We start from the raw sequence: 26,340 nt of genomic DNA on the forward strand, positions 1-26,340 counted from the left end.
CATTGGTGATCCTAAATTGTCCCTAGTGTGTGCTTGGTGTGTGTGTGTGTGTGTGTGCGCGCCCTGCGGTGGGCTGGCACCATGCCCGAGGTTTGTTTCCTGCCTTGCGCCCTGTTTTGACTGGGATTGGCTCCAGCAGACCCCCGTGACCCCGTTGGATTATGGATGGATGGATAATAAAGTCTACCTAAACCCTAAACCTAACCTTTTCCACTTGACTCCTACAGTATACTCTGTCTCATCCCCATTATTGATACACCTGGTAAGTGGAGAATCATCTGAGAGTATGTGCTAGTGACATGACCTGGTGTTATACTTGTAGTCTGTGGTATACAGAGGGAAGAGAAAAGGAGACAGGAGTATTTGTTGTGATACTCCAGTTGTGCTAACATCCATATCAGTCCTTGGGTGTCAAACTACAGTCTGTCCAACAGATAGTCTGTTATTCAGGGCACCATCCACCTGCATACTGTATCTCTGAGCGTACCCCTTATGGCTGGATGATGGTACAGAAGGCACTGGAGAAATCAAAAGCATAATCCGCACAGTTCTGTCAGCTTTCTCCTGGTGAGAATAAGCCTTTTGGAGCAGATAGATAATTTTATCCCCCACTTTGTCCGATAGGTAAACTGCAGTAGGTCCAAGAGAACTCATATAGTCCAGGGCCGGTTTCTCAAAGGTTTTCATGATGTGAGATGTAAGTGCCAATGATCTGTAGTCATTTGGTGAAGAGGCACCTGCCTTCGTTGGAACAGGAACAATGCAGGATGTTTTCCAGCAGTGGCACTTTCTGAAGCCTTAGGGACAGACTGAACTCAGAGGACACCATGCAGTTGGTCAGCACAGGCCTTTTTCTCATTCAGGAGACCTTTTAGCTCCTTAGTAATCTAGGGCTTGTTATTTGGAAAGCAACACACTGTCTTTGTGGGTACCACTGTGCTGACACAGAAGGAAATATAGTCTTTGATGCAGTGACTCAATACTGTCCCCATGTGACTCACACATCATGTCCCAGTCTATCATTTGGAAGCAGTCTTTCAGAGCGATTTGAGTCTCCAGGCTCCACTTTCTCACTATTCTGATGGTAAAAGGTTGTGGTCTAATAACAGGCTTGTATCTGGGAATAAGATGATTCAGGTTGTGGTCAGATCTGCCCAAAAGAGCCAGTAGATTACACTTAAAGTTATCTTTAATCAGCTGGTCCAGCTTGTTATTTCCTTGAGTGGAACCAGTCACAAACTGATAGATTTTGTCATCATTCCTTCCAGAGTCACCACATGTTATAAAGGCATGGTCGAAGTGAGTCATCATTAAAGTTGTGGACAGAGGAATATAAACATTAATAAAGATGATGTAATTTATCTCCCTGGGCAAAATAACATTGACAAATTCCAACAGCCAGAAGTTCAATGTTTGAAGTACAAACTGTAGTTTTAACTGTAATCTACTCCTTTTTACACCATTCTTCACTCGCGCAGATGACCAATCCCCCTCATGTTTTTTTTCCACACCACACTGCCTGATGAAATCTGTCCAGCATTAGAAAAGTGTCAGGTATATCAGGTTTAACGTAAAGCACAAAATGCCACTCTATGTGTATGCTCCATGACCCGCTATAAGCGCAGACAGTTCATCCATCTTATTTGACAGAAATCGAACATTTCCCATTACAGTAGATGGCAGACCAGTTCTAAAACCTTTTCACTTTGCCTTTTTTATCATGCCAGCATGTCTCCCTGTCCGCCTAAGGACAAACAGCTACGGTAGTAAAGTGTAACTGAGCTACTTATGTGCTTGCGATTGCAGCGCAAGTAGCTGTTTATGGAAAAATTTAATACACTACACTTTAATTTTCTCAGTGTCTCTTACTGTCTCTTGTGCTGCAGACATAAGGCAACCTTTGAGTCCTCTTCACTGTATTATTCCAATAACCAGTCATAATAATTTCTAAGTTATGAATTTATTTCAAACTTATTTGAAACAACAGGTGCTACATAAAAGTTAATCCTGCAACTCCTGAGTTGACTTGACACCCCAGAATTTTCCTGCACCTACTCACCAGGGGCCTCATTCATAACGCTGTGCGTAGAATTCACACTAAAACATGGTGTATGGACAAAAGCGGAAATGTGCCTACACACAAAAAAATCCAGATGCATAACTCTGTGTGAACACTAACTTCCACGTTCTTCCGCTACATAAATCCCGGTCAGCTTGAAAAGTAACGGACGTGCATGCGCGTGCTGTCCCACCCCCAACTCCTCCCAGAATTACGCCTCTTTGAATATGTAGATCAATATAAATAGCCCTTAAGCTCAGCGTTCTGTGAAAAGGCAATGGAAAAAGCACGGGGGAAATAGAAGAATTTCAGCGAATACCAAGTAGAGGCAAAGAAAAACTTACTATTTGTTGGTTTAAACCACAGGTGTTGAACTCCGGTCCTGGAGGGCCGCAGTGGCTGCAGGTTTTCATTCTAACCATCTTCTTCATTAGTGACCAGTTTTTTGCTGCTAATTAACATCTTTTGCCTTAATTTTAATTAACTTGACTCAGGCCCGTTTGTTGTTTCTTTTTCCTTAATTAGCAGCAAAACAATAATGAGACACAAAACGAGCTGCCCACACGACCAGCTATCCACAGTATCTGAAAATAAAGAATGGTGAAGGTATCAGTAAGACTGATCTCTCAGATCACCAAAACATTTTGACTGTGTTCTTAGAAAAAAACAGAAAATCAACAATTTTGGAAATGTCTGCTGTGGCAGAATGAGAGCAGCAACAAGCCATGGAATTAATGAAAGAGTTTAATAAACAGCAAGAATCAGCTTCTCATTAAGAAACTGGTTGGAGTGAAATTGGCTGAAGTTTGAAGCCCCAGTTTAGCTGGTCATCTGTTGGCTCGTTTCACATCTCATTTCTGTTTGGCTGTCGTTTAATGAAGAAAGGAATCAATTCAGAGCACTGAATCCTTAAAAACAGGGCTATTAAAACAAAGAGCAAATTAGTTAATTAGCAGTGAAAACCGGTCACTGATTAGGAAAAGTGTTAGAATGAAAACCTGCAGCCACTGCGGCCCACCAGGCCTGGAGTTCAACACCCCTGGTTTAAACAGTGATATAATCAACAAAAGGAAGTTGATCAAGTGACAGAGTGGTGGAAAAACTCAAAAGTTCAAGTTTAGAAAGTCGCAAATTGGTCAGATATCAAAGTCGCCGTGAAAAGGCGAGTTGTAACCCACCGTCTGAGTGTCATATGGAAGTGTATTAGGGTACAAAGAAAAGAAAAACAAAATAGGGACACAGTTGAAAAAAATGTCCAAATGTCAACTTTAACCTCCAAATTTCCACTTTAATGATGTACTTTATTTTGTCAACGAAGTAGAATGTCATAAACTTCATCTTAAAATCGTTTAGTTTACTAGTTTCTCCGATCCCATCGTAACTAAAGTAGCATGTTAAATGCTTCTTTCTATGTGTTCTTTTATGTGCTCTATGTGTGTGAATTACTACGTGCTTCTTAAACAGACTTTCTCTTCTGCCAACAGGACACAGAATCCATGACATTCGTGATATTACAGCTCTCTGAACAATTTAAATATTAAGATGTATACTTGATATCATTTTCATAATGATAGGAATTAAAGCATCTATTAAACATGGGAACATGGTGGCGCAGTATTAGCAATGAGCTGGCGCCCTGTCTACAGATTGTTCCTGCCTCCTGCAAGATGCTTGCTGCGCCGTGCGTGACCTTTGATGAAATAATTTACTGCAGCAGTACAGTCTCTTTCAAACGTACTAACCTCCTCTTCCTGTCCTTCCTTTTCTTTCTCCAAGTAACCAAACTTATTTGTATAATGTAATAAACATGCTTTACTGCATTTCATCTTAAAAATGATATCAAGAGCTCCAAGAAGATAGCGCTTAGCACTTAGAAGCCAGTCGTCATTATCTATAAATACACGCTTTAGATAGATAGATAGATAGATAGATAGATAGATAGATAGATAGATAGATAGATAGATAGATAGATAGATAGATAGATAGATAGATAGATAGATAGATAGATAGATAGATAGATACTTTATTAATCCCAATGGGAAATCAATTCACTTTATAAAGTGACTCAGGTTGTGCAATATAATAACTGTAGTGCAAGTTTACAGTGAGGCGATTGTACTTATAAGTACAAACAGTTCTACCAGGAACAATTGATGGACTGATTGAGTGTGTTTATAGCACTTGGGATGAAACTGTTTCTGAACTGCAAGGTCCCTATAGGAAAGGCTCTGAAGCGTTTGCCTTATGGGAACAGTTCAATAGACTGCGCGCATGGCTGAGATAGCGTGTGCTAGATGCTGTATACCGATAATCCGATCAGCTGCTGTACAGCTGTGATTCCACACTCAGATACAGTGGGATAATTACTCAGAGGTGCACTGAGAATAACAACACTAAAGCTGTGATGGTATTTAGAATAGTTTGGCCATGCAGTGCACCATTATATGATTACGGGTTGATTAAAATGAGATACCTTAAACTAATAAACAATATGCGGTTAATTTCAGTGCATTTGATAAAGCAGTGTCAGGGATGTGAATCTAAAAACTAAAGGGAAACCACACAGGAACAATAGCACTACTTTGACGCTGGGTGACGCCAGTTTGCAAAACCGAGCAGAGAACTTGTGTACGCAAGGGATTGAGCTAGAGTGAAAATGTGCGTGGCTTGACATTGTGATATGAGCATGGAAACGGCCATACGCAACATTTTTGTGCGTATGCACCGTTTATACATGAGGCCGCAGGTCCCTTGCTGCCTGGTCTGCCTGGCTAACTGCCTGATCAATAATCCAACATTCACGACTCCATCCAAATTCACAGCCCGTTTGTAGTGCAGTCATGACAAAGCCGGCACCTGGGTTTACATGTATTGCAGTTCGTTGGTAAATTTAAAATCCATGTATACAATTTCTAGTGGCTACTATGAGTGACAAACCAAAAGCCAGATCATATCTACTTTTAATCAAGACTAGTAACTAGTAAATAAGTTCAGAGAGGAAAAAAAGAAAAACAGTGAGAAATGCAGAGCTTCTGTAAAAAGGCGTCCATAAGTATTTGTACTCCTCTAAAGTTCAGGTGAACATTGACTATGAAAGGTTTATCAAACTGGAAGGCAGCAAATAGACAAATACCTTGTGTTAGATGCATACTTGTTTTACTCAACAATGCTTAAGGAAGCTTCTCAAGAAAATGTATGCATGGCGTAAAATTCAGGGGCGTTTGAGGGTTTAGTTAACTGATATGAAAGTTGGTGCGTTTTACATTTTTTAGTTACTTAATCAAAGATTCAGTTAACAATTTTTTTTATTACGGTGATAATAAAATATCATTATATGTGTTAGTAGTGTACATTCAAAATATGCTTTTGAACAGTACATTAAAATGTCATTTAGTTAAAAACAGGGCACAGACAGGCCTGTGGAGGCTTTCATACACAGAAGATTCTGTGATAGAAGCCCGGACACAGACAGACACTGAGCCCAAAGCACATACATTTAATTCTCTTTGCCCTCTTACACCATGCAATGCACTTAAACAACCTCACTTTGCTCACAGTCCCTTCTTTTCTCTCTTCTTCTGCCGGCTCTACTCCTCTCCTCGCAAGCTCTGTCCTTTGCCTCCCGACTCCGGCTCCCTGAATGAAGTGAGGTGGCCCCTTTTATGTTGCACCCAGATGTGCTCCAGGTGCGCCCCGATGAACTTCCTGCAGCACTTCCTGGTGTGGCGGAAGTGCTGCATGGGCACCCAGAAGTACTCCAGGTGTATTTGGTTCCTCTTCCGACAGCACTTCCTGGTGTGGCAGAAGTGCTGCCATCCAGGGCTCTGGGATCGTCCAGACGCCCCCTGGCAGTGGCCACGGACCCCAATAGGGTTGACCTTCCAAGCTCCCAATCTGTGGCCATGATGTAGTTCAGGGGGGGCTGCCCTCTTGCACCCCTGGGAAGATATTGCCCCTCTCCTGGTCCTTCCCTTCTCCAGGCGTTCCGGTGGGGCAAGGTCCCCAGTCGTGTGCCACAATTCCAATGTAAGTCATGTTGATTGATGTGTTGTTAATAGTTGTGGTGATAGTCTGTGATTATTTGTAGCTTTTTTGTTTAATAACAAAAGAGATCTCAAAAAGATTAAAACCCCAGTAACCAACTGACAAGTATTCACCACTCAGTTAAATACCAGCTTATACTGTATGAACAATAAAATGAAATTGCCAAAAGAAAAATAACTAGAAAATGGACCATAATAGCATTACAATCAATATTACTCCATGAAAGAAAAGCATGTGAAATCATTTCTCCATCTATGTATTATCATTATTTAGAACACAGTGATTTATTAGCACTATATAATTAACTTGAGACTTGGAGAGGAACTGATTTATTGTATAACAGGGATAGCAAAGGTGACCCCTAATTAGTCACAAAATACACACAAAGAAAAGCGTCTCTGCAGACCAGACCTTAAGCTCTGGAGACCCTCCAGATTGATAGGGAAGTGGGCAGTTCCTTCCAGTGATTGGCAGGTGACCCTGCCTCTTGGAGGACCATCCACAAAAAAAATGGAACATAACACAGGCAACTTGTATGCATAGACAAAAAAAATAAATAAAGATGCATATAAACAACATAAAAAGAATCAAAAATGAATAAAAGAAACATCAAGCATGAATCTGAACCCAAACCAGGGGAGGAATCCTCGCTGAGACATGACAACCTCTTTCTATCTTTATATCACTTGGGGGACCAGCACCTCCATGAGTGATTAGTTAGTTAAGACACCATAACATCTGTCTGTTAGAATACAAACGAGCGGATAATGCAGCCATGAGGTAGTTTACACAGTGACTGACGTAACTGCTGTTAGTTCAGTCTCTGCTTCCTGAACCTGTAATGGTGTATTCTAATTGTTACAATAAGCAATTTAATTCATTTTCTATAATTCCAATTGTTTAAAGAAGAGGTCCTCTTGTACCCACTCAGTTTTCTGGGGTAGGGCATTTGGATTTGGAATTGTAATTGCGCAGCCCATGATGTCACCACAGCATTGATAGACGTAGATGTTCTGCACTTCCCAGTTGTCCAAGGTTGTGGATTTCTAAAATGATTCTTTTATTATTATTATTACCATGCTTATTTTAACTTCACCTGTTTGTTGTCTGGTACAAATCTTGTAATCGATATTTAACCCACTTCCTATTGTCCAAATGACTTGAAATTTTGAACACTTACTCACTTCCGATGACAATACATGAATCAATAACCAGTTTCACTAACTGATCAATTAATCCATGTTAATTAAGAAATGAAATTTTCATATGAAAAATAGTTAAAGATTTCAGCAATAGATGGCGCTAGTAACAGATAGAAATATTAAAGGAAGTGTTAAAATATTGATTACAAAACAAACCCAAGACTAAAAAGTTGAAAATAATATATTTATAAAATTATACTTTTTAAAAACCACACTTATATTAAGTTAAAAAGTGTACTAAAAAGTAAAAAATAAGTCTCTCATACATCACTCGTAAAATAAAAGCGTGGGCGCTTTTCATCAATCAACATTCAAAACATGCTTCTTAAAATCTTTTATTTTACGAGTGATGTATGAGAGACTTATTTTTTACTTTTTAGTACACTTTTTAACTTAATATAAGTGTGGTTTTTAAAAAGTATAATTTTATAAATATATTATTGCTTTGTGTTTTGTTTGGTACTTTTCCTGTGGGGTGACAATAGTTAGCTTTGAGTTCACTGTGAATGCTTTCTTGTGTTTTGGCTTTGGCTCTGTTGGTCTTTTGATCCTTTAGCATTTTGATTTACTGGCTTTTTGACTTTTGGCTTGGTTTATTGTTTTCCAAGTGCTGGTTTTTGAATTGAATTTGTCATTTCTGGATATATTTTTTGAGATTTTTGTTAACTTTTGCATTTGGTTTTTGTTGTTTAATCCCTTGTTCACTTTTGAATTTTGTTGTTTTTCTTTACACGAGGGCTGATTGAAAAGTAATGAGTAATGTCCCTGTTTCTCATTTGTGGAGGTACACGTGGGAATGCTGTGCAAGTGTTTGTGAATGGCATACATTGACATGTGTGAACCTGCAGTTTGGCCGCCATATTCTTCAGCGTTCTGTCACAGTGAGTGGAAGCACCTTGTACTTGTCATGATGGCAGATGATGAACACGTTCCTGTGAGAGTATGGCAGAGGTGTGTGAGTGAATTTTGCATTAAGCTTGAGAAGAGCTGTAATGAAACAGCAACTGAAAAAACTGAAAAAACAACAACATGGAAGGAAGTTCTCCTCAGATGATGAAGTGAAAAAAAACCACCAAGACTGCATCGTTAAAATTGATGTCGTAAAACAGTCCATTACTTGTCTTTGAATCATTTTTGAAATGCTATTTAAAAAATGTTTGAACTTGTGGAGTCACCCAATTCTGAATAAAAAAATCTGTCTCATTACTTTTCAATTAGCCCTCATATTTCTGCCATATTTAGAATTTAAAAATATGTTTAAAAACTTGTTGGTGTTAGTTTTTTGATTCTTTGTACCATTATTCCTTTTTATATTTTTGGGTATTTGTTGGACTGAATTTTCTTATTTTGAATGAATAGAATCTTTTGTTTGGATTAATTGTTGGTAAATACATTAAATGACAATGTCCTCTCCTTTTGCAGTTTGTGCATCAAATTACAGCAGTCAGTTAATCTAACTTAGTTGTAACAAATGCTACTGTGCTGGATAATATGGGGTGTCCCAGTCTCCCAATTTTTGTTCATTAATTTTCCTTTTGTGTGCCTCACCCAATGTCTATAAAATACCGTAAGGTGAGCATGTTTTATGAAAGTGCCTTTAAATATTGCAGCTTTTGAGAATTGTCCTACTTAACTTTGCAAATTAAACACACTGCCATTCCTTTCACCACAGTAAAATGTATTTGCTCTGCCAGTTATATTTAATCTGCTTTTTCTATCCTACTTCATCACCCTGAAATGGTGAAATGTGTCAAGTGAATTGCTTTAAAAGTACTCTAAATACTCAAATATTGACCCCAGGAGCCTTGAAGTGTATTGCAGGTAAAAAGGCTTCTCTTAATGCCATGAATGACATGTACAACACAAAAACAGTTTTAGTTGTTGCCTTGCAGCTCAAAAATATCACAGAAAGGGCCAGTTCTAATTTACAGAACTATGGTTTGGACAGACCAGCCCCAGCTCCAGACCAAAATGTTAAGGACCATCTAAAATACTGAATACTGTTATATAAAGTCTCTAAAAATCTGACAAGGAGTGACAAACTGGGGGGCTCAGCCTGGCTAAATCACTTCCTGGAAACAAACATGCTGTAATCCTGGGCCCAGTGTCCACTCGTGTGGACGAAAAAGGCACACTGGAAAGCAGACAGATAATATTTTCTCAATTCACTTTATTTATTCATTCGGAGTCGCAGTAAGTAGAGATTCAAAAGAGTATAACTTATTGCCGCAAAGCTCAATTGAACCCTGATTAAAAGCCAGGAGGGGTTTTTTATACTTCAGCATCTCATGATTAATAAGACAGAAAGAACATCCTTATCAAAACAGTAAAGTTAAACAATATGTCTGTTGAGCTAAGCATTATCTGTGTTTTGGAAGCTGAGCACAGGAGAGACGCCTTTGCATAAACCACATGTACTTTCTGCAGCCTTGTGACCTTGTCCCTGAAACATTCACTCTGAGAAAGGGAAAAACAAGAAACAGCTTACATTTTATTCATGTGGACACTATTTCTCCTGAAACCTGGAATAACATATTTTTGTTAGTTCATAAGCCAAAGCGTCTCTCACTGGCAAGTTACAAAATAGTTATTATAAATATTCTAATTTACTAAACACACAAAATACATGGTGCTGAGGAGAACATTCTTCTTCTACATTCCCCCCTTTTTGAACCAACAAAAATATGGGTGACATAGGAGTAACAAGGGAGAGAGTAGGAGAAGGGGAAGGAGTGGAAGGAAAGGAGGAAGAAATGGGAAGCATGCATTCTTCGTGTAACATATAAGCCTTGGCCACGGAGGCAGTGAAATACTGGGACACAATATATCTAATTAGGGGGACTATACAGCAGGCCACAAGCAACAGAATGATAAAAGCAACGGCCAGTGAAATAAAAACTGACCTGAGCCATCAGCCCCAGGGGCTAGAAATGCCAGAAGTGGTAGCTAATTTATTTGAAAGAGCAGTTAAACCTGGCAAAGCACGGTGATTGATCCATCGGGAGCCGTATTATTAGGGATGCAAGTGCAGCACGCATCACCAAACATAGTACATACACCCCCCTTTTCAGCAAGGAGCATATCTAATGCTAATCAATTTTGCCAAGTCATAAGAGATGTTCTATCAAGCTGTTCATGTATCCCTTCAACAGCCTCTTTAGTAAAATTCAGGAAACGCTGTTGGTTGTAATATAAGTAATTAATCCAATCTACATTTTTATTTATTGTAACTTGGGGGAAAATAGACTCAAATCCGGCAGCAACTTGATCTCACGCTTTAAATTTTATCAGGGACTCCACAAGGGACACCAATGGAATCAAAGTAAACGCCAGGGCCGTGAAGAGAGAATGTGGAGGGGTCAGCAGAGCGGGGTCGACGACGTCGGCCAGAGCTGGACGACATGGGAGGAGAATTCAAAGGGAGGAGGCGGAAAGGCATATCAAGTTGGGTTAATGCACATGTGCCAGTCCAAACAGGGGGAAGAATATCAAGTAATTTTAATGTACTGCACATCCACCAAATATCAGCACGCGGAGTGGACACCTGTCAACAGGAAAAGTGATAATGTAGAATTAAATGAGGTGGAGTTAACCTGGAAAGTCTGAGAACAGAAGGAAGAAGGGATATGACCAACATTAGTACCTCAGAAGGGGGAACTATAATTACTAGAGAAGCAGGTATAATTGCCTTCATGAGACTGGAACATCGGGGGAGTCATTTGAGGAGTGGGGGGGGAAAGAGGAGAGAAAGTGTAATGCAGTTAGAGTCTTTTGGTGTGGACGGAGAGGTAAAAAGGGCAAGGAGACAAGGAAGACCAACAGGGTAAATATTAGAAAGAGGGAAAGGGACGGTAGCCAAATGTGGCCTGGCCGTAGCACAGGCGTAGCAATCAGATTGATTTACTTGCTTAGCCGAATATAATACCCACTGTAACCAACGATTCTGATCGCCATAGCCAGTTTCAATTGAAAAAGTGGATGAAAGGGTGGAAATATTCATAATCTTAACAGGAGAAAAGTCTGAACCAGAAGTGGGGGAGACGGGTGTGTGTGCAGGAGAATGAGAGGTGTTAGTAACAGGATTGTCAATCTTAATTAGAAATCTCCCTAAAGGGTCTGTTCCAGATACATATGCCCCTAATATATAGGTTCCTGAGTCATGTAAAGAGGAGTTCTTCAAAATGATGATCAAGGGGTTACAATGGTTGTCAACACATTTATGAGAAGCATGTCCTTTTATGATTTTTCAAACCGTATTTTTGGGCCTCAAAAGGTTGAGAACCCCAGTCCTCAGTTCCAGTGTTAGCAAAAACCCATTGCCAGGTGTCGCAGTTACCCCCCTAATAATACTTCGTAACAGTCATACACACGTATTTGTCAGACCAGGTCCACTGGGCTTGTCGACCAGTCCCACAGTTGATAATAGAGCAGAAATCAACCTGCACTGATGTGGTGATTCCTAACAGGAAAGTCAAGGTGACCAGGGCAGTAGACAAGGGAAAAGAAAGCATAGTAGCACAGCAATCAAGGGTGCCATCTCTTGCAATGTGAGGCATGAATCCAGGCGGGCAATCCTTCCATTTTCACTGCATGTGGTGTGGAGAGAAGAACTTGGAATGGTCCTCTCCACCTCGGCTGATGCCAATGTTTCCTCCGAGTGTCATGGACGAGGATCCAAGTGCCTAAGCGAATCGGCGTGTCTTTAGATGGAAGACTAGTCCTCCAGGCCTGGTTAACCTGCTCGTGGACTTCTTTCAGAGAAGCTCGGAGACCTGTAAGACAAGAGAGAAGATCATTGTCCACAGTATGCAGGTTAACATTTCCTATAACCATGCCCACAGGAATGGGTGTCCGGTCAGAATTTCAAACGGCGACAGTCCTAATTGCCGGTGTGTTCTTGCCCTCAATCTCATTAAGGCCAGAGGCAAAGTGTCTGGCCAGGATAAATTTGTCTGCTCACAGATTTTTTTGCTAATTTAGATTTTAGGGTGCCATTATCAATTTGCAATTTCTGTGGTATGCCCCACCTAGGAATAATTTCTTTGATTAAAGCTTTGGCTACAGTTTTAGCATCAGCGTGTTTAGAAGGAAAAAAAAAAAAAATTCTACCCATTGGGAGAACACATCAACAATTACTAGACAATAACGGTAACCTTTAGACGGAGTTAGTTAAATGAAATCCATTTGGAGGTGTTCAAACGGACCCATTGGATTAGGTGTAACGGCGGGACTTACCTGGACTTACCTGGGTGCCCTTTCCTACATTAGACTTTTGACATAATGCACAGCATCTGCAGAACTGCTCTGCATATGTAGAAAAGCCTGCAGCTTCCCAGTGTTTTTCAACATCCTGAATCATGGCGTCCCTTCCAGCATGGTCTAGACCATGAGCGATTTTTGCCATACCTGGGAAAGAAGCCTTTGGGAGGAAAGGTTTGTTAGTTTGCCTATGGGTCCAGACTCCATAAGAGAGGGACCATTCTTTGGACTATTTTCTTTTTTCTCTGTCCGTGGCTGCACTCTGTAAAGAAACAAGTTGATTATCAGGGTCCTGGTTATTTCTCTGTTGGAATAAAGAGATTCGCGTGTTATTATATGCAGCCTGTTTAGCAAAGTGATCAGCTAATTCGTTTCCTTTGCTGACAGGATCTTGTTTTCCTATGTGAGCTTGACATTTAACGATCGCTAACTTTGATGGTTTAGTTATAGCTTCTAAGAGGGATTCAATAAGTTTTTGATGTTGGATCGGTTTGCCAGCGCTGGTCTTAAATCCTCTACTAAAATAGAATGAACGGTGTGAGGTACCTTTACTGTTAGGGGGCTCATGAGCACTTTGATTGTCTGTATGTGGTTGCGTTAAAACTGCATTCATTAATCCCCCTTTTTTCGTCCATGAACACAGTGAATGGACGAGAATATGGTCAGTGAGAGTAATGCATTTTTATTATTATTTATTTATTGATTTATTTATTTTTTTTAATCACATAGAGCCTTGTCAGCCTGCTATACCACTGCATGCAGCCAGATGGCAGTGTTAGCTAGATTTTGTAAAGGCTGTGCTCCTCCTGAAAAACTTACAATCAAACAACTTCTCAGGCCGCAAGCTGGTACTACTTTTAAATAAGGAATTCATCCTACCATGGTGCCATACATGCTAGCCTCCAGATCATGGAAAAGTCTGAGGCGGAACCGGGTCAGCGACAACAAGGAAACACTAATTTCCGTGGCGACCCAAATGCCAACTGTAAACAAAAATAATCCATCTCTGGAAACACACAGCACAACTCCACAACAAGAAAACATTCCCACCAAAAGCTATGCAGCCACAGAGAAATATGCTGACTTAATCTGTTGTTTTGTGACCGGTCTTGGAAGGTTTTGAATGATGGTTAAACGGCCGCTAGAGAGAGCTCTTGTATCGCAAGAAATGTCATGACCTAAATATTTAACGATAGCTTGAAGTAACTGCAGTTTTTTTTTTTTTTTTTCTTCAACACTTTTTTATGGCCATTTTCACCTAAAAAGAATAGCAATTTTCTGAGTATCATGTGCACTTGTTGTTTATTTATTTTTCTTTTCTTTTTTCTTATCTATATACTGTATCAATTTATTATCTTTTTCTGGCCAAAACCATAAACACAAGGGGCTTCAGTATATCCCTGAGGCATGACGGTCCAGGTCCATCGGCGGTTTTGAAAGGTAAAAGCAAACCAGGATTGAGAATCAAGGTGCACGGGAATGGAAAAGAAAGCGTTAGCAAGGTCAATAACAGAGAAGTACCGGTCGGACGGGGGCATCGTGGAAAGAATAGTGGAAGGATTAGGAACAATAGGTGTTCTAGGAAAAAAACCGCAGAGTTAACTTGTCATAGGACCCGTCAGCCTTTTTTTTACAGGAAAAAATGGGGGAGTTGACTGGAAAGTATGTAATTGGAATAATTGCTCCTCGCCTCACGAGATCAGAATGTACGGCGGCGATGCCAGCCTCTGCCTCTGGAGACAGAGGATCCTGGACACGGTACGGGCAGAAGGAAGATTTTGAGAAAATCACCAGTGGCTCAGTGTGCTATCCTTCCATAATCAATTTTTCCCTTGGGACCACAGTGCTAAGGAAACATGGGGAACCGAATCTCCTAAATAGAAAACGCTTTGTGAATATGTGAGGTGCACTGAAGCAACTGCTTTTAGTAGACAACAAAAATACATGGAATGTGCAAAGTTTCAGGGCATGTGCTGGAGGAAAGAAAAGATTCTAACCAAGGTGTGTCCACTTCAGTAGGGAAAATACGGGGCAGTATAAGGCAGGGTGTCCGGGACTTGTAAGTGAGGAAAATAGGCATGAGGGGAAAGAATGAAGGGCTTTCAAGAGGAAGGTGTGCAGGGAGATGTTCAGGGTCCAGGCTGTAAAAGAGGGCTTGGGGTGTGAAGTGTGGCACAGGAGCTTAGGAATGGAGCAGCAAAAATCCTTGTTCAGTTAAAGAAAATTGAGACTGACAATTAAGTCATAAGATCCCATCCCAGCAGTTTCACAGGACACAAATGATTTAACAGAAAGGAACGAGTCAATAATGAAACTGTTAATGCTGAGCTGTAATTGCACAGGAACCTCCTTCAGCGCATGGCTCCTGTGTCCATTTCAAAGGCAGTTTCTTTGCCATTAAAGTCAGTAAAAGATCAGTTTCAGCATGACGAGTAAGCAAAGGAAACTGGAAAAAGTGGCTGGGGTCCCTGATATTTCTTAGGACCAAGGAATGTCATTAGGCTCAGGGAGAGGGGGTGACGGAGGCGCTTGTGTGGGCAGTTGCGTCTGAAATGTCCAAGTTCACCACAGCAGCGGCAGGCATATGACGCTGGCGTCTGCTCCGAAGGGTTAGGCATCTGAGCAAAAGGATTATTAGGGTTTGATAAATGGAACCCGCGTCCTCTTCTGTGCCCTCGCCCTCGACCTCCAAAGAATTTTCCACGTCCTCTCCCCCTAGCCAGGTCAGTTCTTCCAGTATAGTAATTTATTTGTGCAGCCAAAAGTTTGGTCTGTGTCTCTGACTCTTTTAATTTAGTCTGACTGTCAGCATGCTCTGCATGACGCTTGTCTTCCTCGAACGTTGCGGTCTTCCAGCCTTTTTGCAGGACGTGCAGACTTTGCTTTGAATGGCACTTCTCAGGCCCGAGATGAAAGGAGGCACTGCAGCACGAGTTCTATCGTTTGTATTGTCTAGCCCAAAGTGATTAGCCATCAGATCTTGTAATCGGTGAGCCGGCTGAAAGTAGTGACCAGTTTGTGCCCTTTTTTATATTTTTTCTGCCAGGGCTCCTTTCAAAGGCTCTCACTGGGCGAGGAAAGGACCTTCATTCCAACGCCAAGGGACACCGTTATGATCACCGTGATTTACAGTTGTCCATGTGGTGCTCAGCTGTTGACGGAGCACCTGTGTCCACTCTGCAGCATTTGTTTTATACATGTTATCCAGCTGCTGTAACAGCTCCACAAATTGCAGTCCACGGACTGCTCGTGCGCTGGGAGACTCTTTTAATTTCTGCCATTACAATCCAGTAGCACCTTGTGAATGATCTGAATTATCTTCCTCAGGGTCAATATGTGAGGACGGGTCATAATGATATTGTTCATCGTAAAAACCTGCTCCAGACGGTTCGTCTGTTAACAGGGGTGTTGTTGGAGAAGAGGGTGCAGGAGGTGGAAGCGGGGGAGTTTTGGTAAGGAGGGGGTGGACAGATTACGGGGTATAGGGGGTCTTTCTTTTCGGTCTGCTTTCTTTTACTTTCAGGCTTGGGCGCTGTCTCTATCTTCATTTTCTGCAACGCTAGCAATAATTCTTGCTTGTCTTTTTTGTGTTTTGACTTCAGCAGCCAGCAGGTTGTTACGCCTCTGCTTATTCCACTTCTTACATGCCTTTTAAAATCCAACCCAGTCTGCTTCTCTATTAACTGTTTAGGGGACCCGCTTTCAATCCCGACGGTGTACTAGGAGCCTGGTGATTCTCTGAAAATAATCCTTCTAACATTAAGTTTTGAGGACCCTGGGGGACCTGTTTGACTGGCGTGCCATTATAATTTCCCATAGTAAGCGGCAGGCCTTCAACAGAGAGCAACTCAATCCCCGATTATTTCTCGTCCCACTTGTCGTCCCCGGAAATCAACCAGTCGACAAGTGGAAATCAACCTCCCCTCTTCCAAATTTCACACGTACTCTAACTGCCCCTTTCACCCCTATTCCTCTTCATATAGGAACGTGCCACTCGGTCCTTTCTACTCGAATTCTTAAGGGATGACTTACTAGCATTCACACTGTGCCGTCACTCTCTATGAATCCCTAAAACCCTTCTAGGTCGATACGGTATGATTCTCTATTCTTTCAGCATGCTTTTATTTTTTATTCTCTTTTATTATTATTTTCTTTTTTCTTTTCCCCGTATACTTCTATTTCTTCCAGCACACCAGTCAAACCAACGGGAATCCCCCCGAATCTACTCACCACGACTCCTTCTGCCTGCCTGGAAAAATCCCATCCAGTTGCTTTTCGTTTCGGTCAGGAGGAGGTCAGCGACTCCCCACGCAGGAAAACGCCCAGGGTAGGCCAGTCCTAACTTTTACCGGAGCTGGTCCTCGATCCGCGGAAATCGGTCCACTTGGACGAACCCGCCCAGGGAGTCGTCTGCCCGTCTCCTGCCCCACGTTCGGGCGCCAAAAACTGTGGACGAAAAAGGCACACTGGAAAGCAGACAGATAATATTTTCTCAATTCACTTTATTTATTCATTCGGAGTCGCAGTAAGTAGAGATTCAAAAGAGTATAACTTATTGCCGCAAAGCTCAATTGAACCCTGATTAAAAGCCAGGAGGGGTTTTTTATACTTCAGCATCTCATGATTAATAAGACAGAAAGAACATCCTTATCAAAACAGTAAAGTTAAACAATATGTCTGTTGAGCTAAGCATTATCTGTGTTTTGGAAGCTGAGCACAGGAGAGACGCCTTTGCATAAACCACATGTACTTTCTGCAGCCTTGTGACCTTGTCCCTGAAACATTCACTCTGAGAAAGGGAAAAACAAGAAACAGCTTACATTTTATTCATGTGGACACTATTTCTCCTGAAACCTGGAATAACATATTTTTGTTAGTTCATAAGCCAAAGCGTCTCTCACTGGCAAGTTACAAAATAGTTATTATAAATATTCTAATTTACTAAACACACAAAATACATGGTGCTGAGGAGAACATTCTTCTTCTACACTCGCCATTATGCACTGGTCTTTACATACCAGTAGATAAGTGGCACAAAGAACACGCTGCTGCCTCACAGCTGGATTAGAACTTTCAAACAATTTAGATCAGATTCAGTCCAGCAATCCCATCCACCTACATTCTCCTAAATAACATCAAGTCATGGTTCAAAGGTCCCTAAAATCCTCCTCTCTACTACACTGCTCAGTAACACTTTCCATGTGTATGTGTGAAGAAGAATCTTCTTACAGATGCATGAAATTTACCCTTATTGAGTTTCCATCTGTGGCCTTCTTCAGGAATTAATTTTGAAATAACAGCCATGATTAGCTCTACTCATTCCTTTCAGTTAAATTAGCAGTAAAATGATTGGTCTGCTGTGGACATCTGTCACTGAGCTGCATCTCAAACAGGTTAGGAAGAAGAGAAACTCAACTCAGACAGCAGCCGTCCTCTTTTTCCCAAATTTCAGCTTCTACCATCAGGGCTGCGGTTTTTGCTGCATATTCAAGAGTTATTTTATTCCCAGAGCTACAAGCATTTTGAATCCTGATAGTTGTAGGGATACAGCGAAACTCTGCACAATAGAAACTTGACAGACAAGAGGAGACCATTCAGCCCATCAAGCTTGTTTGTTTAGTTAATTGCTAAGCTGGCCCAATAGCTCATCCAGAAACGTCTTAAAGGTTGTCAAGGTTTCTTCTTCAACTCCATGCTTTGGTATTTTATTCCAGATTCCCACAAGTCTTTGAATAAAAAAGTTCTTCCTGGCTTCAGTCCTACATACACTTTCACTTAATTTCCACTGATGTCGTCGAGTAACTGATTCACCATTAAGCTGAAAGAATTCTGCTGGATCTCCGTTATTGTTGCCTTTGAGGATTTTAAGATCTGGATTAGGTCTCCATGCAGTCTCCTCTGCTCGAGACTAAACAGGCTTCATTTTCAGAGTCTGTCACAGTAGGACATGTTCTCAAGTCCTGGGATGCTCTTGGTTGTTCTCCTCTGCACAGCTACAATTGCTGCTATGTCTCTCTTGTGACCAGAACTGCAAACAATACTCCAGATGTGGTCTCACTATTTCACTATTGCATTACATACTGTATGTAGTCTGAGCATAATGTTGCTTGATTTATATTAGACAGTTTTTACAATATAACCCAACATTTTGTGTACCTTTTTTCATAACTCCCACGCATTGCTTACATGATGAAAATTATTTTTAACATAAACCCTTAAATCATTTCCTGGACAGTGTCTTTCCATTTCATATTTATAATTGATGTTCCTTTTGCCCACATGTAGCACCTTGAATTATGATTATTTTTAAAAGTAATTACTGGTAAAAAACATTGTGTGTTTCTACTAATAATACCACTAACTGTAAGATGCTGTGTCTTGACTCATAATGGCTTATTTTTTTCTATTGTCCTGCTGCAAACAAGTTTCCCTTTTTGATAATAAAGTTTATTTAACCTAACGTAAAGTATTGGGAAAAAATAAATTACTCAATAGCTGGTGCAGTGGGATGAAAATGAATTGGGGGTGAATTGGTGAGGTTGCAGCACAACTCTAAGACCCACTAAAGTCAAACAGCTTCTTCTCGAGATCTAAACTGAGTGAAGACAGTCACCGGTGGAGGCGTTTTGTAAATATGTGTAAACCTTTTTGGCCAACACCTCTTACCATATTGCGCTACCTCACAAAGGCCAATGAGATTTAGGAGTGTTGTCCACACGAGTCAATGATGAGGAAAACCCTACTCGGAAATAGCCAATAAGTAGTGGAACATGACCGATAGTGACCAATGAAAATGGGGATCTGGTCGTTTCTAGGGGGACGAGATGCGGCTTGGGATGTTGAGTCCAGGAAGTGGGCGGTGAAAGGTGCTGCTGGAGGAGCCGCACACAATTGCAGATTTGAGATATCGCCTACATTCGTGTGGAAAAGTAAAAGAATGACACGTTCCAGGTGGAAGGTGTAATCATGAGTGCGCAAAGAAAGTATTAAAAGAAGAGAAAAAGTACACCGTGACACGTCAGCGCTGTGCGGACTCGGCTCATGTGAATGACAGCTGGGATAATAAAGAATGCCGAAAACGCGTAGTGTTGAAGACAAAAAGTAAACGGCTGCTGCAACTTTATGTCGATGCATTTTAAATCTCATCTGCATATTTGAATTTTCCTGGAATGCATTTCAGGAGACAAAAGACAAGACGGTGTTAAAATGGTGGCTGATTTTGTGCTCAAATAGTAAATGGGAGTAATGATTTACTCGCCTGCGATGTGGTTTTAATTACGCGACTGTGAGTTGTTGGCCGCCGGCCCCGTACGGCCGCAGTTGGGCGCGCCATTTGGAAAGGCAGCGCTTTACTTTTATTTTCCATTACTGTAAACGTACATTGACGTGAAATGACCGACATGGGGAAATGCAAGCCGTCCAAGCCCACGCCGATTGGGTTCAAAATTGTTCTTTTGCAACAAATCAAGTGAGACGGACAGAAAACGGGAAAGAGAGCTACTGAGAGAGACGGGCCCAGCTAAATGTGCCACTGTCCACTGCTCCTGAGATGTCGCTGGCCAGGATACGCTTTGACCCCAGGCTTCATCGCTGTGCTCGCTGAAAGGTAAGGCGGGCGCGCTCTTAAAGGGTCACCTGTGTTAAGTGGCCGGTTATTAATAATAAAAAAAAGATTAAAGGAATGTACCTGCGTCTGACAGCTCAGCACGTTGAACGCCAAGGACAACTCAGTTTATTGTCCGTCTTCTTGTCAATACAGTAATGAGTTGTGAGTTGCAGGCAATAAGTGGGTAATAAAATGCCGTGTCGTCAAAATGGTTCATCCCCGTTTGTCTCTGCTGTTAACAGATTATCGTGTAAATAATAATATACAGTACACATCAATCTGGTTTGCCTGCTTTTCCCAGTGGGAAAATGAGAACATTACGTACATTAACACGCATGGAAAACCTCTTAAATTTGTCAAGTTTATTTGACTGTTGGCCCAATCTGTCATTCGGTGTGAATAGAACATACATTGGAAATGTGACACACGAGTGGACGCCATTCAGTTGTTAGTGAATCTTGTTTGTATAGCTAATTGCTAAACTGTCCCAATGTCTAATCCTCATACTTAAAAGTTGTCAAGGTTTTGGCTTCAGTTACATGCAGTATCTCAGTACCTTGTTCCAAATTGACATAACTATTTGCGCTTCCTGGATTCAATCCTAAATTCCCTTAACCCTAATTTCCATTGGTGTCTTTGAGTGTGTGATTTACCGTTTGGTTGAAAGAATTCTGCTGGATCTCCATTATCAATGGCTCTACAAATTTTGAAGACCTGGATTAGGTCCCCACACCGTCTCCTTTGTTTGACACTAAATCGGTTTAATTCCCAGAGCCTGTCCGAGTAGGACGCGTCCTTAAATCCTGGGATGCTCTTGGTTGGTGTCTGCACAGCTTCAAGTGCTGCTATGTCTGTTTATTTGGGTAGTGACCAGAAATGCACACCATACTCCAGATGTGGTTTCACTAGTGAATTATATGATTCAAGTACAGCGTCCCTTCACTTGTATTTGTTTTTACGATGTAATCAAATTTTATTTGCATTTTTAACCGCTTCTGCTCATTGCTTAGGTGAAGGAAATGTGTCAACATAAACCCCCAAATCCTTTTCAGAGGTTGCTTTCTCTAGGACAGCGTCTCCCTTCTTTTATTTAATATTGGCATTATATTTTCCCATGTGTCTGTACTTTGTACTTTCCTGCTTTTAAACTGCATTTTCCAAATGTTTCTCCAGTTCCTGATTTTTTTCGGAATTCTTTTTCCTGCTGCCTCCAGTGTCTGACTTTGCTCCAATATTACAGTATGTTATTAGCATTGTTAGTTCATAATCAGTTTGTTCCATATTTCCATACTTTGAAGAATTACTTTCAGGTTTCAGTTTTAATTCACCTTCTCTTAATCTGCTGAAATTTAGCTTTATCAACGCCTTTGAGAATTTTCAGCTTCCTTCACCTGCCAGACTATAACATACCCTTCAGGTATGGGTGGAGTTTAAGGGGTTGCTGTGCCCCCCCAACCAATGGATGAACTATGTCTCTCTATTATATAAAAAAAAAAACTTTGGATGAGATGAGACCTTCTCAGAAAGACACTTTCACTTCCGCGAGACTAGACTTTGTGCCAAGAGATTTAACCACACTCGGGGCTGGAAAAGTGGAACTTTGTAAAGAATTCAAAAACGTTGGCGCAATACACATGCAGAGCAGGTTAGAGATAATGGAAGCAGGAAAATTTGAAAGTCTCAAAAAATGATAGTAAAGATTGCATTAGTGCTAACAAACAGAAAATATTACTTGGTGAAATAACGAAACAGCGAAAAGAAATCGAATAGTGTTTAATGATGTCTGGGGGAGAAGAGAGACAAGGCAGTGAGACCAAAGGACAGTTGCTGTACAGGCTTATAATCATTTGAGGCGCACGCGGCACGAAAGCAGCAGCAGGCCAGCAGTTGATCAAGCAAAGAGGAGGTAAAAATAACTTTGTTTCCCACTGTTTAAGAGGGGGTTTCTGAGGAGCAACTGCATCTCCTTGGGGTGTGTTCAGCCCCCCTCTTCACAACGGCACATGGGACGGGGGGTGTTGGTGAGCACAGGGCAAATCCCCCTAGTTACAAAAATCCCTGCCCTGGATAAGCGGGGTTAATGGATGGATGGAAGGATCAACGAATACTAAAATCCGTCCTGCCCTAAGCACCTCTCACTTGCACAATGCCTATCCTTAAAACAGACAGAGAAATATTCTGTACAATTGTATTTACAGTTTAGTTTACAGTTTCAGATTTTGTTACAAAGGTCACTTCAGGTTGCATATTTTATTGTATATACAATTTTTTTTTCTCTTTTTCATGCATGATAGATACTTCAGTTGGTAAAATAGATCCGCAGTAGTCAGAACACTCAAATTATTGTTAATATGTCTGTCCCCAGCTTTTATGCCTTCCTGTCCAAACAACGACCTGATGGTCTGTGCAAAACTCCATCATGCGTCACGCATGCTACTGTGACAAACAAAAATGTGTTTGATGAAACAAATAAAATAACGGATAATGGTCCAGCTTTCTAATTGGTTAACTAAGCAGCCAAACAATCTCAAATGTTACACTATGCATACATTTTCTAACACTTTAACATAAAAATGTACATATTTTGTCAGAATTACAATACTTAGACAGACAAACTTAAAAAAAAAAAAGAAATGTCTTTCATGTGTATGTTTTCATAATGTTGAAGTTTTAAATGCTTTAATGTGTGACTTTATATTGCAAACAATTCACCATTTTTGACATGGACTGTCATATAAATATGAAGCAGTACAGCAGAGACTCTAAAAACTGAAGTTATCTTTCATGGGTCGTTTAAGGCCCCCATACCTAAATGTCAACCTCCATCCATGCCTTCTATCCAGGTCTGCTGTTGGTTGTTCCATTTAGTGCTCTTTCAAGTGCTGGTGTGTTGTTTTTGATATGGACAAGAACTGCACTGTGTAGTCCAAATGCGATCACTGAATACGACAGAGGACATCACTGAAGGCACAAAAGGAAATGCTCCTGGATCGGCTTGGAAGATCGAGTTGCTGCCCAGGAATTCTTCTAATATGGAATGATGCTTAATTGCAGGGCACTTTCAGATACACAGCCGTAGTAATTTAGAAATACCATTAAATAGTACTACTGTGGTCTGTAATTAAACACCTATAATCACAAGGAAAACAAGTAACATCCATATATATAAAAAATGTCAGCCATGGATTGATCAGTCGTTCATGTGCAGAGTGGCAGCAGAGCTCAGCTTTATATTCCTGCCATTGGATCATTAGAGTGGCTTACACAGAAGATAAACGTCTTTGGAAAATTTAAAATGATTTCAATATAACATTCTGTTTGCATTGTTTGAAGAAATTTTAATAAAATTGTATTATTTGTAAATAAACTTAAAAAATGTAAAAGTAAATTGTTTATGGTTGTTGTTTGTTTTGATTATGGTTACCAATGTATATTACTATTTTAATTTCTTCCACGTTGAAATGCTTGATTAATATATTTTTGTTTTATTATACATTAACCCTGCATTGGTGAATGTATGGTTAATTCTCTGTGTTTTTAAATCTGAAAAAAAATGTTGCCCCTTATGTAATAACTATGCACCTCAATGTAGTTAATGTTTTAAATCCACATCTGTCAGTTTTCATCTGCTGACTTTACTGTTTCATATCCAGTATATTTTGACTTATTATATGAATTTCTAATTTACAGTAAAGCTGAATTTCAGCATTATAGTGTACAGTACCTGTATTCTATCAGTCATAATGCAGAATCTGGTCAGACACATGCTTTTAAGTAATCAAAAAGTTAATCTTTATTTTTATACATTGACAGTAATGGCAGAATAAATGTTTACAGTACAGTGCCAATACAGTAAGACTTTAGATCGACACAAAAAATTACAATACAAGAAAACTTTGAAAGGTGTGTTGGTCCGCACCAGTGCCTCACAGCTCCTACGTCTTCTTTCTTTCTGCATTGAGTTTGTTTGCTGTCTCTGTGTCTCCTTACATTGCCTGTTGAATCCCAAAGACATGGAGATCAGATTGATGGCCCTCTATGAATGATTAGCCTGGGATGGTCTGGTGTCCCATTGAATGTTTTTGTTTGGCCTTGTGCGCAATACTCCCAGCTCTCCTTGACCCTCTATTGCTGGGGTCCGGTCCTGGAGGGCCTCATTGGCTGCAGGTTTTCATTCTAATCATCTTCCCAATTAGTGACCAGTTTTTGCTGCTAATTAACTTCTTTTACCTTAGTTTTAATTAACGTGACTCAGGCCCCTTAGTTGTTTCTTTGTCCTTAATTAGCAGCCAAACAATCATGAGACACAAAACAAGCTGCCACATGACCAGATCACCTCTGCCCATCACACAGTATCTGAAAATGAAGAAAGGTGAAGGTCTCAGTAAGGTTGATCTCTCAGGTCACCAAAACTTTTTGACAATGTTCTTAGTAAAAAGAGAAAATGAACACTTTTGGAAATGTCTGCTTTGGCAGAATGAGAGCAGCAACAAGCTGTGGAATTAAATAACGGGTTTAAGTAACAGCAAGAATTGGCTTCTCATTAAGAAACTGGTTGGAGTGAAATTTGTTGGAGTTTGAAGCCTCAATTTAGCTGGTCATCTGTTGGCTCGTTTCACGTCTCATTTCTGTTTGGCTGTCATTTAATGAAAAATCAATTCAGAGGACTGAATCCTTAAAAACAGGGCTACTAAAATGAAGGGAAAATAAGTTAATTAGCACTGAAAACTGGTCACTGATTAGGAAAAGGGTTAGAATGAAAACCTGTAGCCACTGCGGCCCTCCAGACCCGGAGTTTGACACCTGTGCTCTACTGCAATAAGTAGAGAATGAATGACCTCTACTGTGAACACATGTATTTCAGTAATATAACCAGAAATCCATCCATTCATCTGTAAGATTAAAGCAGTTATGCAGTTCAGGGAGGCTGGCACCTATCCCGGGCATCATGGGCATAAGCCCATCACAGGACACACTCTCTCTTACACACACCCCATCAAATTATAGTCCACAGTCAACCAAATATGCAATATATGACTTGATTCATCCAGTCAAAAATATACTGCATGTGGGTATCTCTTTAATATCTAAAGCATCTGTTTTTTACTACAATGGTTTGCAGTTAAATAGTGGTATTTGAAAAATAATTTTATGTTTTGATTGATTAAAAAATGTATACATGGAAGCCACACAAGTAAGAATTTCGGTGTTCTCTGTACACGTAACCGCAACACAAGCTCTGCTCTGAGCAAGACGTAGTCAAGCGGCATATTAACTGAAGACCATTCAGACTGTAAATATTTTACTTTTTGCATGATGGCGATGACCTTAAGTTAGAAGGAAACGATAACCAGGCAGTTAGTGATTAACTGCTACTTTGCCATTTGGTGCTTTGGGAAACAAAAACATGAACATTTTTAGGAGGCACATATTGTTAAGCATATTAAATTATTGCCAATGAATGACAGATTAAGATGTAGAAAATATTTTTAGAATATTATTTTCTTTATAGTCTATGGGCGTTCTTGTGGACTTTTCATTATATTTTACACCGATTTGGTCAAACTGGGGTATAATACTAATGTTGTACCACAGAAGTGTGTGTGCAGTGTATGCTTGGCTCTTTGCTGTGCTGCTTGCTGAGCAGAGTCATTGTGTCAGCGCCACACTTGCTATCACCATTCGTGTAACAGCTGAGCCTGTGCCGGGTAGTCTGTCCTGAATCCGTCCATGATGGGCACTTTCAGGCGTGGAGTTTACCAGAGTTAGAGCCGTAGAGTGCTGCTTGTCACTTTCAGCTGAGGAATTTTATCAGCATCACAAAGTGTTGTCACAGGGGAGAATAAAAAAACATTTTGTAAAATGAGATAAAGTGACATAAATGTTCTTGTCTATAAGATACCAACATTAAAGTCGAACAGGTGTGGACATTTAAACACAGGGTAATAAAATTCAGAGTAGTGAATTCAGAGTCTAACCAAGAAATAATTTTAAAGCATAAATCAGACACTGTTTAAATGTTTGGTTCTCTCTTGGTTGGCAAAGGTAAAATAAGTTCATGAAAATAGTTATGTGTGCATTTTGCTGAAATGTTGCTAAACCCAACCCAATTATTAACATAAAAGCAATATGTTAATACTCGCAGCTCCAGATTCCTGGCTTCAAATCTC

General features: G+C 40.5%; 1 protein-coding gene across 2 annotated transcripts in view; it reads left to right on the top strand.

Moving 5' to 3' along the window:
* The first annotated feature begins 19,392 nt into the window (after positions 1 to 19,392).
* zdhhc1 (zinc finger DHHC-type containing 1) overlaps positions 19,393 to 26,340 on the top strand; it is an 88,740-nt gene continuing 81,792 nt past the window's right edge. The window contains exon 1 of one of the 2 annotated variants that reach the window (XM_051931687.1): positions 19,393 to 20,170. The gene's annotated coding sequence lies outside the window, so the exon portion shown is untranslated. The remainder of the gene's footprint in view (positions 20,171 to 26,340) is intronic. The other variant, XM_028809344.2, reaches the window with a different exon arrangement.

Source organism: Erpetoichthys calabaricus, chromosome 9, assembly GCF_900747795.2.
Source record: "Erpetoichthys calabaricus chromosome 9, fErpCal1.3, whole genome shotgun sequence".
In the NCBI taxonomy this organism is placed as follows: domain Eukaryota; kingdom Metazoa; phylum Chordata; class Cladistia; order Polypteriformes; family Polypteridae; genus Erpetoichthys; species Erpetoichthys calabaricus.